Source organism: Polyergus mexicanus, unplaced genomic scaffold (genome assembly GCF_030449975.1).
Source record: "Polyergus mexicanus isolate NDT 795.1 unplaced genomic scaffold, iyPolMexi1.0 SCAF_2, whole genome shotgun sequence".
NCBI lineage: Eukaryota > Metazoa > Arthropoda > Insecta > Hymenoptera > Formicidae > Polyergus > Polyergus mexicanus.
Window position 1 is genome coordinate 884922 of NW_027223322.1, and position 16300 is coordinate 901221.

The 16300-nt window shown below is 36.1% G+C and overlaps 1 protein-coding gene and 2 non-coding genes across 5 annotated transcripts in view; 2 read left to right on the top strand and 1 right to left on the bottom strand.

Annotated features, from left to right (window-relative positions):
• Window positions 1-558: 558 nt before the first annotated feature.
• Window positions 559-630, bottom strand: Trnam-cau (transfer RNA methionine (anticodon CAU)). The gene has a single exon. It is a non-coding gene; the product is annotated as a tRNA-Met (tRNA).
• A 233-nt stretch (window positions 631-863) lies between these two features.
• Window positions 864-935, top strand: Trnam-cau (transfer RNA methionine (anticodon CAU)). The gene has a single exon. It is a non-coding gene; the product is annotated as a tRNA-Met (tRNA).
• A 6331-nt stretch (window positions 936-7266) lies between these two features.
• Window positions 7267-16300, top strand: part of Smash (smallish) — a 55955-nt gene continuing 46921 nt past the window's right edge. For all 3 annotated transcript variants that reach the window (XM_070313096.1, XM_070313106.1, XM_070313086.1), the window contains exon 1: window positions 7267-7661. The gene's annotated coding sequence lies outside the window, so the exon portion shown is untranslated. The remainder of the gene's footprint in view (window positions 7662-16300) is intronic.

A 16300-nucleotide genomic window follows, 5' to 3' on the forward strand; every position in this document is an offset into this window, starting at 1 on the left:
TTTCATAAATTACGCAATCTTTTTTATCAAATATCTGCTTAAGGACAAATAAAAAATTCATTAATGAAGAAATTAATTATGGGAAAGGAATATTTTTTAATTCAAAAATTTATTAATTTTATAAATATATAAAAGAATTACATATTAAATCAATTATAAATTAATAAAATTAATTTGCACGCTATAATCCCTTTTTAAAATATTAATTATTTTGAATTGTGGTTTATATATATAATTTAAATATATTTCTATTATATTGTATATATTCTATTATAAATACACATAATATTAAACTACTTTGCTCTTGTGTATATTAGTGAGTGTTATAAATTATTTCAAAGATTTTAATTTCAAATTATAATAATTTATATTAACAATTAATTCAAAAGTCACTCAATCGCCACAATCGTAATAAGAAATGGTATTACTATTGAGGATTCGCATGATGATAAATTAATATATGCACATAAAAAATAATTTTAATAAAAACTAATAAATTTTCAACAAAATAAATGATAAAAAAAAGAGAGTTTGTGACTAAAGGAATAAAAAACAATCTAGCAGAGCGTGGTTTCGATCCACGGACCTCTGGGTTATGGGCCCAGCACGCTTCCACTGCGCCACTCTGCTTGTTGAATGCATCCCTACAACAGAGTAACTTAAGGTGCTTAATAAAGAACCTTGTATTTCTTTAAAAAAATCGATTACTTTCAAGATCCCGATCGCGGTTAAAGCATTATTGCATCCGACACGACAATTTTTTAAATAAAAACAATTGTTATTTACTTCAAAATAAAATAGTGAATTGTAGATGAAAAAAAACTAATTCCACTTATTTACCCCATGCAGGGGTGGAACTCACCAGCAGAGTGGCGCAGTGGAAGCGTGCTGGGCCCATAACCCAGAGGTCCGTGGATCGAAACCACGTTCTGCTAGATAATTTTTTTGCTTTGTAAAAATAATTGTGGAAAAATTCTGAAATATAAATCTGAGAAAGACGTAAAATTAAATAATACGTAGCCTAATAAAGCTAAGATGGTTAAACTTAAAGAAAAATGTTTATAAATTATTACAAGCATATATTCAAAAAATTTTGCAATATATTTAGAATATTAAGTTTTCTCTCTCTCTCTCTCTCTCACTCTCTCTCTCTTTCATATTTTTTTTTACATATTTACTCGATATCGAAATATTTTGTATCGCGTAACGTCAATTGCTCTCGCGAAATTTCGACGATTCATGGAAAAAGGAATGACACGATACCTAATGTTCTGAAGTCCCGTAATCTTGATAGCGCATCGCATTATGCCGTGCACGCAACACGCACAAATGGCCAAGGATGCCCATATTCCTTCATCATTGTCGCTCTTCGTGAGGGAATCGAGACGATGCGAGAGTTCAGAGGTTCATCCGAGTTCACGGACGTAAATTCGGTATCGTAAAGCCCACCGCAAGACCTGATCGGTATACCGTCTTTTCTTGCTTAAGATCGCCAATATAAAACTGATTTTATTTCTAACTTTAATTCAACTGAGTCCTCGGCTTTTTCCTAAGGCTAGAATTAGCGATATATAATAAAAGGAATCAAAGTTACAATTGAAGTTATCCAACATTGATGAAATTGATTGACAACTGCTCACGTAACTGACATTTCTCTACTCTTATCTCACGATTGCTATTACTATATAAATGAATTTCTCAATTATACTTTCCCCTTCTCTCTTCCCGTTAATTATCGATTAACCGATTGAATATACAGTACGATCAATTTACCAATTTAATACCATTGGCATTTTCGTGCATCTTATTCGCGAGCTCGTTTTATTGTATTTTATCACAGCTGATCACGCGCGACGTTTTCAATGCTCTTATATATGCAAAGGTATATTTTTTGATATGCGAATGACACGATGTTGTGTACAAGAGCGCACGATGTCGCATAAATCATACGTAAATAGAAACGAAAAGAGACAAGATAGAAAGCGAATGGTCGACGTCGTGCATGCAACCATCATTGTAACACAATGGTGGTGACTTATAAGGCGCGTGAATTCACGGCACTCATTCGCATCTAGTTTCCAAAGTGGAATATCAACGCAATCGAACGCGTACGCAACAGCATTTCCTTTAACATATGCGAATTTACTTCTGTTACGCGTCTTTGTGGCAAGAAGGTTTGCGCCATCGCCAAGAATTTTCTTTGTCAATAAAACTATCCACCCACGTGTTATTCAAGGACTCCTCAATCGATTACGTCTGATTCGAATATTAAATTGAGAAATGATATATTCAATTGTTGGATAGAGATACGTTCGATGTGAATCATAATAATGGAAATACTATCTGAATAATATATACTGTTTTAGTATTTTTCATTATTATATTTGCTATCATAATTATTATAGAATTTTATGCTGCTGCTACGTTGTGATAAAACATTATAATAGCATTACACAGGGCACGAGGAAAAAAAAATTTTAATTAAATATTCTTACAATATTCTAAATTCGCCAATTTTGTTAATTTTTTTATGTTAAATTGATATCTCAGATCTCTTTGTGCTTCGAAAATATTTCCGCAATTTACAATTGAGAGTCTCTACAGCAACAGATTGCCCATCGATCCAAGTCACTTTGTAAATAAATACAAATAAACATCTCGCGCAATCCAGGCACGTGCTTCCCTTTTAAGACCTGAGATCTTAAACTAGCTCTTCTCTCTACCTACATGCCAGCCACCATGGCATGCAATTATCGCTACTGTTAACATTATCCAGAAAGCTTATATGTCTACAAATTTTTAATCGTTCCGCATAAAAAGACAGATAAAAATAAAAATTATTGTAGTTATGAATTATAATCAAAAATATTTATAACTTCTTTCAATAAAATAGTCGGTTACTTAAAAAAAAAATATATATATTCTTTTACTTATATACGTCCCATTTAAAAAATGCAATATGCTACCAATAAAAGCATGTTGGACCGACAAATTTAATAAATCGAAATCATGCTTTGCTAAATTTTTTAAAACTCTGTAAAGATATAAAGTTTTTAAAACTTGAGAATTCAAGGAATGCAAAATTTCCACTGTAACTTAGAAAAAATCCCCATATACTTTGCAGAATTTCAAGCATAATTTTACAAAATCATGCCGCTTTAACGCGATCTACTATATAATTGAAAGATACATTATAAATGCATCCCGTAAAACTGAAACTTTCCCGATAACTACCCGAACACAATCTCAGTCTCTGTATCCTATAGATCTTTGTGAAATGTCGAATAAACACATAAAGCATAACAAAGTAAAATGGTTATGGGGTGGAGGCTGCAACGGGCCGGTGACTCCCTCGATGCAGTTCCTGGTGACGTCTGACTAAGCGTTCTATTTTGACGCACTCTCGGAGGCCGCATGACTAATCCACCGTGCGCATACATCAACGCAGGTGGAACTCATCCGAGAATGTCGCGTTTCGAGATTTAGATTAGTAGGCGAGGGAGAAGTTGAGGCGCGTTATTACATGGCGCGTCGTGCTCGTATAAATTCCGTATACGATTATTACCTTATAATAACCCTACTGTCATTTCTACAGTCGTTTGTACCGTCGTTTCAAGCCTTCAGATGCGCGAATGTATACAATGTGTGTACGCGTTCAGTCAAGATTTGGAAACTTTGAAAAAAGGGAAATAAATTTTTCGATTAACAATCGAGATTAAGGATTCAGTCTATACTAGCAGTATAAAAAAATTGGTGATTTTATAAAATTTGTTGTGAAAAATATTAGAAATTGATCTTTTTTTTTTTTTTGGCGTTTTACATGTTTTTATTATTTTTAAATCTTAGATATTTAGCTCTTTTTGTTCAATATGAGCCATTGCGCGTAGCATGATTCGACGAATATTTTTGAGATACTAAAGTTTTGAGATACTAATTTTATTAAAAAGATTGATAAGTAACAAGGTAGTGTCATTTTAAAGTTAGATATTTCAATTTCGCCGAAATTTTTTTAATTTTTGCAAATAAGGAAAATATTAAATATTAATTTCTTAAATTGTAATTAGCTTAATGTCTAAAAATATCTTACAGAATAAAGCTAGACTGGGTTCTTTCATTTCAGACAATTACGCGAGAAGTAGCATGTCACGCCGTCATTTTTTAACACGCTGCGTGCAGAGGCTCGTATTAAGTAAAGAAAAAAAAAACTATCCAAGATATCCAAGATTTAAAAATTCTGACATACTGTTCTGACAAACATCAATAAAAATATATGTAAAACGCTAAAAAAAGATCAATTCTTAAGATTCTTGAAAAAAGAAATTCCTGAAAGTCATCAATTTTTTATACTGCTAGAGTAGACTAGGTCCATTAATCGCAGAAGTCATTTTTTTCACGATTAATTTATAACATTGTTATAATATTGATTGAAAGTCATGTGTAAATTTCTTAAAAAATATGTTGCATTAAAAACTATGACGGTGAAATAACATTTATATATTATTTAACATTCTTTCTTTTCTTTTTAATCAAATTTATCTATCTTTATTCAATATCTAAAGCGTATATCTCAGAAATCATTTTTTTATTACATTAGAAAAAAATTAATAAAAAAGTCGATACGTGATAAGCAATGCGATAAATGTTTCAGGAATAAAGATCAATAACGATCAAACTAATCGTAACTCGTCGAGATATTTTTCGACAATTTCTAGAGCATAAATTTTTTTAATGAAAAAAAATAAGGTAAGATCATCCTTTCTACCATATGACTATTCCGTGAATAGGCAGATTTTGCGGCGCTTGCCGAGAACCGGCAATGTATTTACAGTATCACTTTCGTCGAGCAACACGCGACGAGAATAGGAATGAACCGATGGTACGGAAGCCGATGAAGATCACTTTCGTTCACTTTCTTCTTTTCGATCGAAATTTTTCGCGATCCGGTGAGCACGCGGATTGTCTTCCCTTAAACGCGAATCGATAGAAAGTTCAGTTTCGAAAACACGATGGCTAGTTACGCGAATTGCTATGCGGACGGCGTAAAGCCTGTCCGGAAGGGGGCAACTCGTAATAGTCTCTTTTTTTACCCGAAATTAAAATGCGAGGTGCAACGAGCACAAACGATCGGAATGTCAAATACATTTGATACGTATCGAACGAAAGGCCTGCGATGGGCTACTAGTCGATCGGTACAAGCGTAATTCAATGAAGAGAAACGTGGAGACGAAAAATTACCAGAATATGATTCAGCAGATTAAAATAAAATGTTTCTTCGTCGTGGGATGTTAAATATAAACGCTACATCATTCTCTACCATACCAGTGAGTAACAGCCGAAATATACATTAAACGCTTATCGTATCACATATCGCTAATATTTAATCAGTTTAACAGTAGACCTTTAAAACTCTCGTCGATATCTGTGACTGTTATCATAAACTGTTCTATGCAATTGAAGTTCTCTTTAATTTATTTAAAAGAAATAATATTTGTTCAGATTTTATCTCGATTAGCATTGCCTAATCAATTTGTTGTTCAAAATTTTCGCCATTTCGAGAAGAATTTTTTAACCGCAGTGATAAATAACATTCTTTAATATATAAAAAGAATTGTGTACTTTGAAATTAAATAGAGATAATTCTCTAAACATGAGCCATTTACTTTATCAGTATTTATAAGATAATAAATATCTTATCCGATATAGCAAAAGATAATTTGTACTATTGCTATTTATTCTACTACAAGAGACTGAGAATCGTTGCCATTCAGAAGCAACGTTTGAATATTATTCTATTTTAAAAATACAAACTCACTCCTTAATTGCTGGATCTCGGATTGTTGTCAATTCTCTGCGCAGTCATGTTTTCCGTTCGTTCAAAGACGGCAAAACAAACCTTGCTCTCGGCATTTTTCCCCTCCAGTCTGGAGGGAAGAGAGAAACGTGCGCGTCGCGCATTTAGGGATGGAACAAGAGCCGGGATCTGAAACACAAAAGATTCGGATGATGTGAAGGAGGAGAACGAGAAAGGAGAAAAGAGAGAGAAATTTGTGAGCTAAAGTAAAAATTTGCCCCATCGAATATAATTTAATCTCAAAATCGTAAATATTATATATCTTTTACATCGAACTAACATTTTTATAGTCACTGTATCGCCGTTTTAATTGTACGACACAAAAATCTATAAGAATACAAATTTTGATTTTTTAATACATATATACATATATACTGTATGATAGCTAAAATGTTTTTAATACACAGAATCATCGCGACAATGGATGGATGCATTTATCAACCGATTATTATCTTATATCGAACTCGAGGGTAATACGAGATTATCCTCTCCGTGATTTCGTCCTCCATCCCTTGCTCCATCTTCGCCTATTAATCAAGGTATCGCACCGTATATTTTTGCGCGCTGGCTATACCGGATTTTCGACAAAGATTCTCGAGATTCTCGTGCTACGAAGATTACGATACGCTTCTGCTTTTCTTCGCTCATCAATAATGACGCCGTCCATCGTTCGTCCACAGCTTCATTTCACGCCAGGAACAGAGAGTGACGAATTCTTGCAGCGGGCGTTAACGAGCGAGGTCGAGAATGACGGAGGTACGTAACAGCCGTATACAGAGTGTTTCAGGAAGAATAGTAAATATTTCGGGGGATTGTAGAATCGATTATTCTCAGTAAAAAGGTCCAAAAAATATGCAATTTTCAATGGATGCAGAGGTACAATCGTTCGAAACGGTGTGCTTTATACAATATAAAGTCATTATGAGAGATATTAAAAAACATGTATTTTTACCGCAAGAGTCGCAAAGTACATTGGTAATGAGATTTTCGAACAATTAGTATGAACTGTAAATTATTTGTGTGTGTATCGTTCAATTTAGTCAATAAATAATAGGTTATTTATCGTTCTTTAATACCTTTTACGATGGCTTCGTCGCGTCAATTTCGAACGAATGTGTCTCCGCATCCATTGGACACAGCTTACAGAATAATCAAGATACTACAACCTCGTAAAATATATTTACTATCTCGCCTGAAACACTCTGTATAAGAGAAACGTACGTCTCTTCTCTCTTTTCACGTTCGGCCTCGACCCGCGCGCAAAAGTTCGTCGAGGTTGCAGCGAGTCGATCCGAGTCGATCCGAGTCGATCCGAGAACTGCCGACGCGACCCGAACAGCGAGCGGACACGAATCTGGCCGAGTCGCGACGGAAACGACCGACGGCGCGGTCGCGTATCAAACAACCCTGCCTGCCCGGTCAGTTCCTCTCGGTAAACCGGCCCGATCGGTTGTTCTTGTCGTCCGTCCCTCTCTCCCTTTCTCTGTCTGTCTCTCCTTTCTTCTCTCTCTCCGAGGCGCGCGAGCATGCCTCGGATTTCACGACTAACGCCAACGTTCGAGCGATAGCAGTGAGATAATCCTCCTTCGTTGAGAGTGGCGAGATCGTACGCCTCGTGTACCGCGATTCAAGTGCGATCGATAAGTTGGTTTTGACAAGCGCACGGACAAGCTTCGGGTGAACCAGCAGAGCAGCCACCCGCCATAGCTCTCCTTCTAGCCCCGGCATCTCTCTCGCGCGGTGGAGAATCGGTGTCTCTCCTGTCTGTGGATATTACTCGAAGAAAACCACAGGGAAGCTCTCTCGCAAGGTAAGAAACGCTGAGATAAGATGGACGCGTATCGTGAAATTCTCGTACGCGAGAATTTAGAAAGGTGTACGATAACGAGCGTTTCTGCGCCCCGGGAAAGAGATCGTATAAACGCGAGAGATCGCAATTCCTTGACTTAGCGTTACCCGCTACATCTCCGTCTGACCCAAATCCACTTTTAATTCGCGACGCGTCGTCGCGTAAATTCTACGTCTGTAATTAACGTATACCTGCTTCCGCAATCGAGTAACACGATCCTGCAAAATAATGTAACGAAATTTTTTTTTTTTTTTTTTTTTTTTTTTTAGATAAGGATAGCCGCGTTAAACGACGAGATCCTGTGAGATTTAAAGACGTAATAAAAGATGTCGTAAATATTTAATTGCAAACAATTTCGAATCGCTTGTAGCTTAAAAAAAAAAAAAAGAGCACAGGTTGATTTTATAGCGAACTGAGATTGCGTAATTGATATCGCGCGACGTCACGAACGAGGCATCTTAATAAGCGCAACCATAATTCCTCGAAAATTTTTCAAGAGAAAATAATGCGGTGTAGATAATGATTAACTTAAGGAGAGATTGTTTTTCTTTTTTTGGTGTGTGTTTTTTCGATGAATTATATAAATGCGTGAGAATAGAAATTGACAAACAAGACACTCACGATTTTGAGCCTCGATTTAATGAAATCATTTTTAGTTGCGTCAACTCAATTCTGATTAAATTAAGCGAGTCTTTGCAATTCATCTTTAAATTGTTATTATATAGAAAAATTCGTGAGACAGAGAGAGAAAATTCACTCGTAATTGAAGTCTCGATAAACGACACGTTGACGTAAACAACGCTCTATATAACGTTGATATAAACAATTTGTAGATCCTTGCTTGTAAGAGTGTCTTTGTCAACTCGATCGACGATTGAATTTTTTGTTTAAAGCGTAGACGTTATTACGCATTTAATAATTAGCGATGCAAATTGAACGGATGGTCTCTTTCCACGGGTCTTTCGTTGCGTGATGTGCGAACGTGTTTTCATTAACACGACCAATGCCGTTTCGCGTGTTATTTTGGCGTGTTATACATAATAGACGCCATTAAATCGGAATTGATTTATAACATCGCGTTTGCTAAATAAATCCTCAAACAGCGATACGCGAAACAACTCGGTCTTTTATGTTTCTTATCGCGAAAAGTTTCACACATATAGAGAATCCATACGCAAATCAAATCTCTTTAGAATTATATACGCACGTTTTCGAAAAATATAATGTTCAATTTTCGATATATTTTATTATTAGATTTTTGTATTGTTCAATCGATACTAATTTAAACTACTAATAATTCCATTTGATTTGATTGATGCGTTAAAATTTTATCCACGAGAATAAGTATAAATGTTATTAATAATTACAAAATTATCATAAGTAAAATCATTAAACAAAATTATTCTTTTCTTTATAATTATTCATGTTTCGATACATTTGATTTAAGTTTTTTTTTTTTTTTTTTTTTTTAACAGGGATTTAGACGCTAATCTAGCGTTATTCATCATTTTCTCGCCGTGATATAGAAAGAAACAGCCTACGATGTTGACGACCCACGCGTCTATCGTCGGGTTAATACCACGATGATGAATATCACGCGGTATTTCTCCGTAGAAATCGCACTATAAGAAAAGCTTGAGATCTTATCGCGACATTTGACTTATGACACAAATAGCGAATAAAATTCGCTTGGTATTAACAATATTCCGGGATTATCTCTTTTGCAATTTATTCGAGATTTGTAAGCAATTTTTGTATCGCGAGTATACTCTTTCATGCAGGGCCCAACTGTACATATATTGTGACGCGGAATTTATCGATCAGCCGGTGAAAGTGATGTTATTTGATACAAATTTAGAAAGCCACGTGCCATCCGCGACTCGATGCACAAATAAATTGTGCTTCCCTGTAGTTTTATACATTCGAATTTACCAGTTTCACATTGTTATTTTACTGTTTCAATTTTTTACGTCATGTCTTAATAATTAGCTGAATATTTTAATTTATATGTATATATATTTATATTTTTTTTAAATATTCAATCGAAGAAAGTAAATAATAACGTGTCGAAGCTTTATAAAATTTTAAAACCTGTAAATATATATATATATATATATATATATATACCAATCGAATTTTTATACGCGTTATGTGTGTATAATATACGATTTTATAATCTATAAAATTGGCTCGATAAAAATTTTGTAGTCGCCTCGCGACACCATTTGACCGCATCGTTAAGGATGAATCGTACGTTTTTATTATGGAATGACGTAATCGACGTGATTTTGCTCTACATGCGGAACTACAGGTGGAGGAAACGCTTCCCGTTCTTTTTTTATAACTCGATAGCGGAAATGCTGACAATCGTAATGCGCGAACAGGTAGACGGGAGGATGACCGATCGGTAGAAATGGATGATTCGTTTTAACCGCTTATTTGTCCGCTTTAATAATAACGAAGGAAGTCGGCTGTCGCGCTTTCGCGACTATTATACTTTCCTCAGGCTCGGTAATCCTTCAATGCGCCTCTCGATACCTTTTTATCTATAATATCATTTAAATTAGATCGCGAGAGAGAAAAGAGAGAGAGGTCGATGTACGAGGATGACCGCGAGGGGATGGTCGCGAAATATTAAAAAAGGCAATTAATTAAAAGGGACGGGAGAGTGACTTGTCGGTTCCTGGCCGGCAAAAGCGCTAATAGACTTGATGCACTTAGCAATTATATTTCTTCTTACCGCGATCTCTTAGTTAGCGACGCAGCCGTACATCCGCACGATTACAATGTAAAGAGTCGATCGTTGCGTTGAAATATCAAAATAATTCAATATCTTTTTTTATACGAATTAATGAGATAAAGGGCACCTGCGAATATAATTATCTCGATAATATTATTAGCGAGCCGGAAAAGACTCACCAGCAAGATATCGAAAATATCGCGGAATGTCTAAATATAGTTGATTCGAACGTGTACAGATTAAATCGACGTCGAGCGATATATTAAATTATACCGTCGCTGTAATTACATTCGCTCGCATCTGCATTCGCCATTTTCTCCCGGTTTAGAAAACCGGTTCATCTCGTCGCCCAAGTAACTGCCGCGTATAATATACCATACAGGCCCATGCGGTAAGCGCGAGTTCGCGTTCGTCTACTTTTCTGTTGCCGCTGTAAGCCCGATTCGGGCTGTCGCCGACGACAGGCGACACGCGCTACGAAAGATGATGAAAAAGTTAGTGTGTACGCATCGCGGCTAACTTTCTCCGTCAAGTTAATTTTCATTTTAGTACACCTGCGCGTATTAATTCTTGGATAATGACACGCGAATCCCAGACATCTTGCGATTATTAAAGAAACTGCCAAGCATTTTTCCTCGACAATTCTTTTTACGTCTCTCAAGTCATATATTATACGACTTGGATATGTATGCGTGACATTTCTACCGTATTTCTATTATAATAATATAATATCATTGGCGATATTGCCATCTTCTCAATTGATCCCTCTGTCGATCTAACTTTATTCGCCTACTGTAAAAAGATTTTCCGCAACTTTAGTAGAGCGATATGCTCGATATAGCAAGTAAAGAGCGAGCTGACGAATACTCAGGATTGACCGAAATAACAGAGTTAAATTTTTATCGGATGAGAAATAACTTTGATAACAAATTAAAAGAGCTAAGATTTTTTTTCAAATCTTTCCTTTCCAATTGTCGGACAGAGATATTCGTTAGAGCGAGTAATTTATAACTCTTGGGTATAAATTAATCTTAGGTCTTTATACTACGCAATATACGGAATTGAATGAAATGTTTATTCTGGTCACGCGTGATTTATACGGAATTTCACTCTTTCTTGCAATATATATATATATCCCTAACGTATTATTACCTCGCGAGTTTCTTTCGTGGATCACGCAAGTCTAATCGTCACATTGATAAATTGTGAATCTTGGCGAATCGAAGGAATGAAATCACCTTTCGCGTCACGTCCATCTTCATTAGGAAACTGTACGTATTATTCGTTTATCTCTGTTAAATCTGTTTATCTGCGATCTAACGATTTTTGAAGGTTAACTTGAGTCGTGCACAATTATCGCAATTAGGACGTTTCGCACAAAGTCGCGGATTAAAATCATTTTTGAGATAACGCGTACGAAACAATAAGCCAAGATAAACTTGAGAATTCCTAATCCAAAGTGAACATCATACGCGCCTTTGCCATGTTGCTTCAAACGAGCTTTCCCCTCGTTTTTATGAAAATGACCCCCTTCTCACAGGTGACTATTTACTCGACTGCCATTGAGGAAATCCCCTCAATGAGGTAAAAAGAAACGTTCGCACGCAGTCTGTCTCTCTTTTCGCAGCGTTTTCTCTCTTTTTCTGACCTCTATCTCTAACATGGGAACTCGGCTTCAAGTATAAAACAAAATTGATGATTTCTCTGAATAGAATAGCGTTAGTGATACACACCCTCAATATTTTAAATCTGATAATTTTTTTCAATCATTATTATACATATACTAAAGATTGCATAATAAAAAAATAAAAAAATAAATAAATAAAAGATCTACATATCAGTTTTCACTTTTAACTCTCTCTTCTCATTCGTGTATCCACGCTATATTAACAGGATAATTTTTCGCGTATCTATTAAATGCACCAGGAAACAGGAAACCCTTAGAGACATTTAGATCGACTAATACGCGTGTCTGCGTATACACACGATTAAATCCGTCGTTCGTACTAATTTCATACGCATTCATATGTATAGAAAACGGGAGTTAAACCGAGACAACATTTACAAGTTACATTCGTGTGACGCGCGCGAACACATCCTATTCAAATATATGGCTTCTCAACTTACTCTGTCACGCGAAGCTCTTTGTTTGGCTACGAAATAAAATCTGGGAAAACCTAGTATTTTCTCTCTACTCCCCTCCCCCTCCCCCCCCCCCCTCTCTCTCTCTCTCTTCCTTCGAGTATATTACAATCTTTGAAGTTTTCAACAATTTATATCCGACAAGAAAAAATCACAATTTTATTTTGTATCTTTACAATGTGAGAATTACCTTGTGTTATGCAAATAACTCTGGCAACACGAAAACAGAGTTCTAAAAGATGTCGCAATCTTTCATGGGTCTTTTATAGACTCGTCTCGCGAGTAGATGGATATATTGTAGAAATTGGACTTTTTCAAGACGATGAGAATAATTTATATGAATCGATATAAAAATAAGTGCGCGCGTGTAACTGTTATCGACAATTACGTATCATTGTGACATATTGTCATAGGCGGATTAAACGAGCGATTATCTGCGGCGCCGTTGATTAATTTGCATTTGACTGTACGCATGGAAAACATACGACAGTTATTATGTAGTTGGTTTCATATCTTTACATTCCGGTCATATGTACGATAAAAGTATGTTTGATAAAAAACACGTCGAGTAGGTGCGACACCTGTTACACATGTAGATACGATAATTATAGTCGTCGGCCTTTCGCCTGCTATTACGCACATAGGAATCCGGGTACTCTGAGAATACAGAGAAAGAAAGAGACAGACAGAACTGCTGAACGACAGCTGTGAACGTGTTCTCTTGCCCGTTTTATTGACAATGTTCTAAAGTGACATCGATACCTTCCTCATGTTGCATTTGCAACATGGGAAGTGTTAACCTTTAAAAAGTCAACAAGTTCTTTAACTTGTCATCAATCACGATTTAATTATCTCCTGGTTTCTTCTTTCAGAAAAAAAGTATAGAGAGATATTTACTAATTTAACATTGAGAAAATCTAGCTTTAGAAGATCGATTTGTAATTTCTTACGTATGAAGGAAAAGAATTGCTCGGCAATTGGTTAATAAAATAATTGGACTTTCTTACAATAATATTAATTATGAATTCGCAAAAAATATAATAGTGTTAATGTATCACAAGATTTTCCAACTATTTATACGATGTACGCTGCGTGTGTGCATTGTGCCTTGTGTCAGAGTTTAAAATAGCGGTTGAAACGAAAAGAACGTTATTGACCGGAATAAATCACGTTAAAAAGATAAGCTTACTCTTTAAACCGCACATAACCGTCAGGGGAAAATATATACAATCATGCATTTATTTTACGTAAAGAGAATTCTGCAATTAAAAAAAGATGGTATATAAGAAATTATGCCTTAAAAAATAACAAAATAAAACGGGATGGGATATTTCGGCAATGTAATATTCTATGGAATCTCTTTGCTTGCTCCCTCTCTCTCTCTCTCTCTCTCTCTCTCTCTCTCTCTCTCTTTCTTCTGTTCGTACTTTTATTAAATTTATGAATTCCGCTTCTGAAATCGACCGGACAGGGATCTCCCAGGTATTTTTAACGGAAGATAACTTTTCAGAGAAATGTACGCAAACTGCTCGATAATATGTCCGCAATCGCGCGACACATGCCTGGTTTACCAGAAACCTATTTCTTTCTTCTATTTTCTCTCTCTCTCCCTCCCTCTCTCTCCCTCCCTCTCTCTCTCTCTCTCTCTCCTTTTCTTCCTTTTACGCCACTAAATATCAACGTGCATAAATCAAATCGCGCAACCGCGTATCGCCTGGCGTGACATTGGTAGATTGAACCACATTCCGACCTGCATCGGATGCACTTATGGTGGACCCAAGCTAACCTTTGTCTCAGAAAAATAAATACCATAACGCCGCGGACAGAGGAAAGTAAGGAAAGAGAGAGAGAAGTAGAAAGAAGACAGTGCAACGGAATACTTGGACGGCTAAGTCGTAATTTAAATTTAATCTACCGGCGATTAAAGTCTCATTAGGCGATCGGATCGACGATTGGGTACTCGCCAACTGCTCGCTCGATTTAAACGCGTAATGCTTTGCCACCGTGCAATCTACGCGGATCGCGTTTCCATCATGTGCCGGAGAGAAGGCTGAATAGTCGATTCTTATTAAAATACCGAGATACGACAGATCCTTTTGCACAATCTACTCGCGTTGGATCGCTCCGAAAGATATATATTCCAACGGCGCCTGTTCTCACAATCCGAGACACATTAACAAATTATCCAGATAACTTCATCTTTTATGAATGCACAAAGCATATTTGGTGTATATCCTCTTACACATACCGCTCTATTTATATATATATATATATTTTTTTTTTTTTTTTCCTTTAATATAAATATATTTTGTATATCTCAGAGAGAAAGAGAGAGACAAAAAAATTTCTTAAAATAATATTACATTTATGGATAATTAAAATTATTGCTCAAGGAGAAAAAAAACAGCGTTTCCTGATCTTTTTATTTTTTTAGCAGTCACAAAAATTTTTCATTGAGTTTTCGATAATAGCGCGCAAGCCGTTAAATATTGTGCTGCTTTAGAGAAAAAAGAGCTCTATATATGGGTATTCGCGGTACTCTTGAGTCTTTAGAAATTGGGCAGGGCCGCACAATGCGACCTGAGGAAGATTAAATCTTTTGGCAGCTGACAGTGGGCTTTGTGCTTATTTCCGACCGACCTGCTTTAGCTCTTCGAACGCGCCCCCCCCCCTCCCCCTTCACCCCCACCCCCCGTCTCTCGCAATCTCTCGAGCCTCGTATTTTCGCTCGCTTCGAAGTCGCGAGAGATGTTCGAGCCTGTGAACCCTTACCGTCCATTCAAAATGCATTTGTGAGAATAACACGCGGTCTGAAAATAGTGAGTTAGATAAATAATGGAGAAAGAAAACCGCAAGTCTCTTTACTGCATAGTAACTCTGTTGTGTCGACACAATGCGTGCGTCTTTCTTCTTGGAAATAAACGTACATTGTTATAGTATACGGTAATTGGTTACTTATACTTTATATATTTTGTTTATTTACGAATAATATATATTTTTTATATATAAAATATAAATTACACACATGTAAATTCTGATAGATTGCCAATAAGTTGCTCTTGCTTTTGAAGCAATTTATAAATTGCAAGGAAACGTTAAATACATTCAGAAAGCCTATATTACGTATCATATTAATAAACAGACTAAAATGTTAAGAGAAAAATTTGATCTGTTTTTACAAAAAATATACTTTATAGCTTGTTTTCTTCCTCTTTGATATATTATAATGCGCGAATCTCTCATTTTAATCGCAACAAAAATACGGTAAACAGAATGCGGTAAGTAGAATCAATTTTTTTCACAGATTGCGATAGATGTGCGGCAAATCTGCACAGCGTGCTTTATACCGGGCTAGGATCATTAAACGCCGTGTTAAGGCGAGGCAATGGCCAGCATAAAGATAAGCAATGGATTAGTTGCAAAAATGCATTTTTTTTTTTTTTCTTCGAGATTAATACCATCCGTGAACCGATAAATCCTCTTGACGATTCGCGGAAATGCACAGAAAACGTTGAAAATGAGCCAGTAACCCAGCAAATGAGGACAGCTGGGACGAGCGATGCGGAACCTATGATGCGTATCTATCTCGCGTAAGCGTAGTACGCGCGCGTAACAATTATCGACGATACAGCTGTTCGCAAACTCGTCGACTCGATTACTACACTCGCTTACGGCTAAAAGCACTGCTGCAAAAGGCGTGCTCTCTTGATTCCGCTTT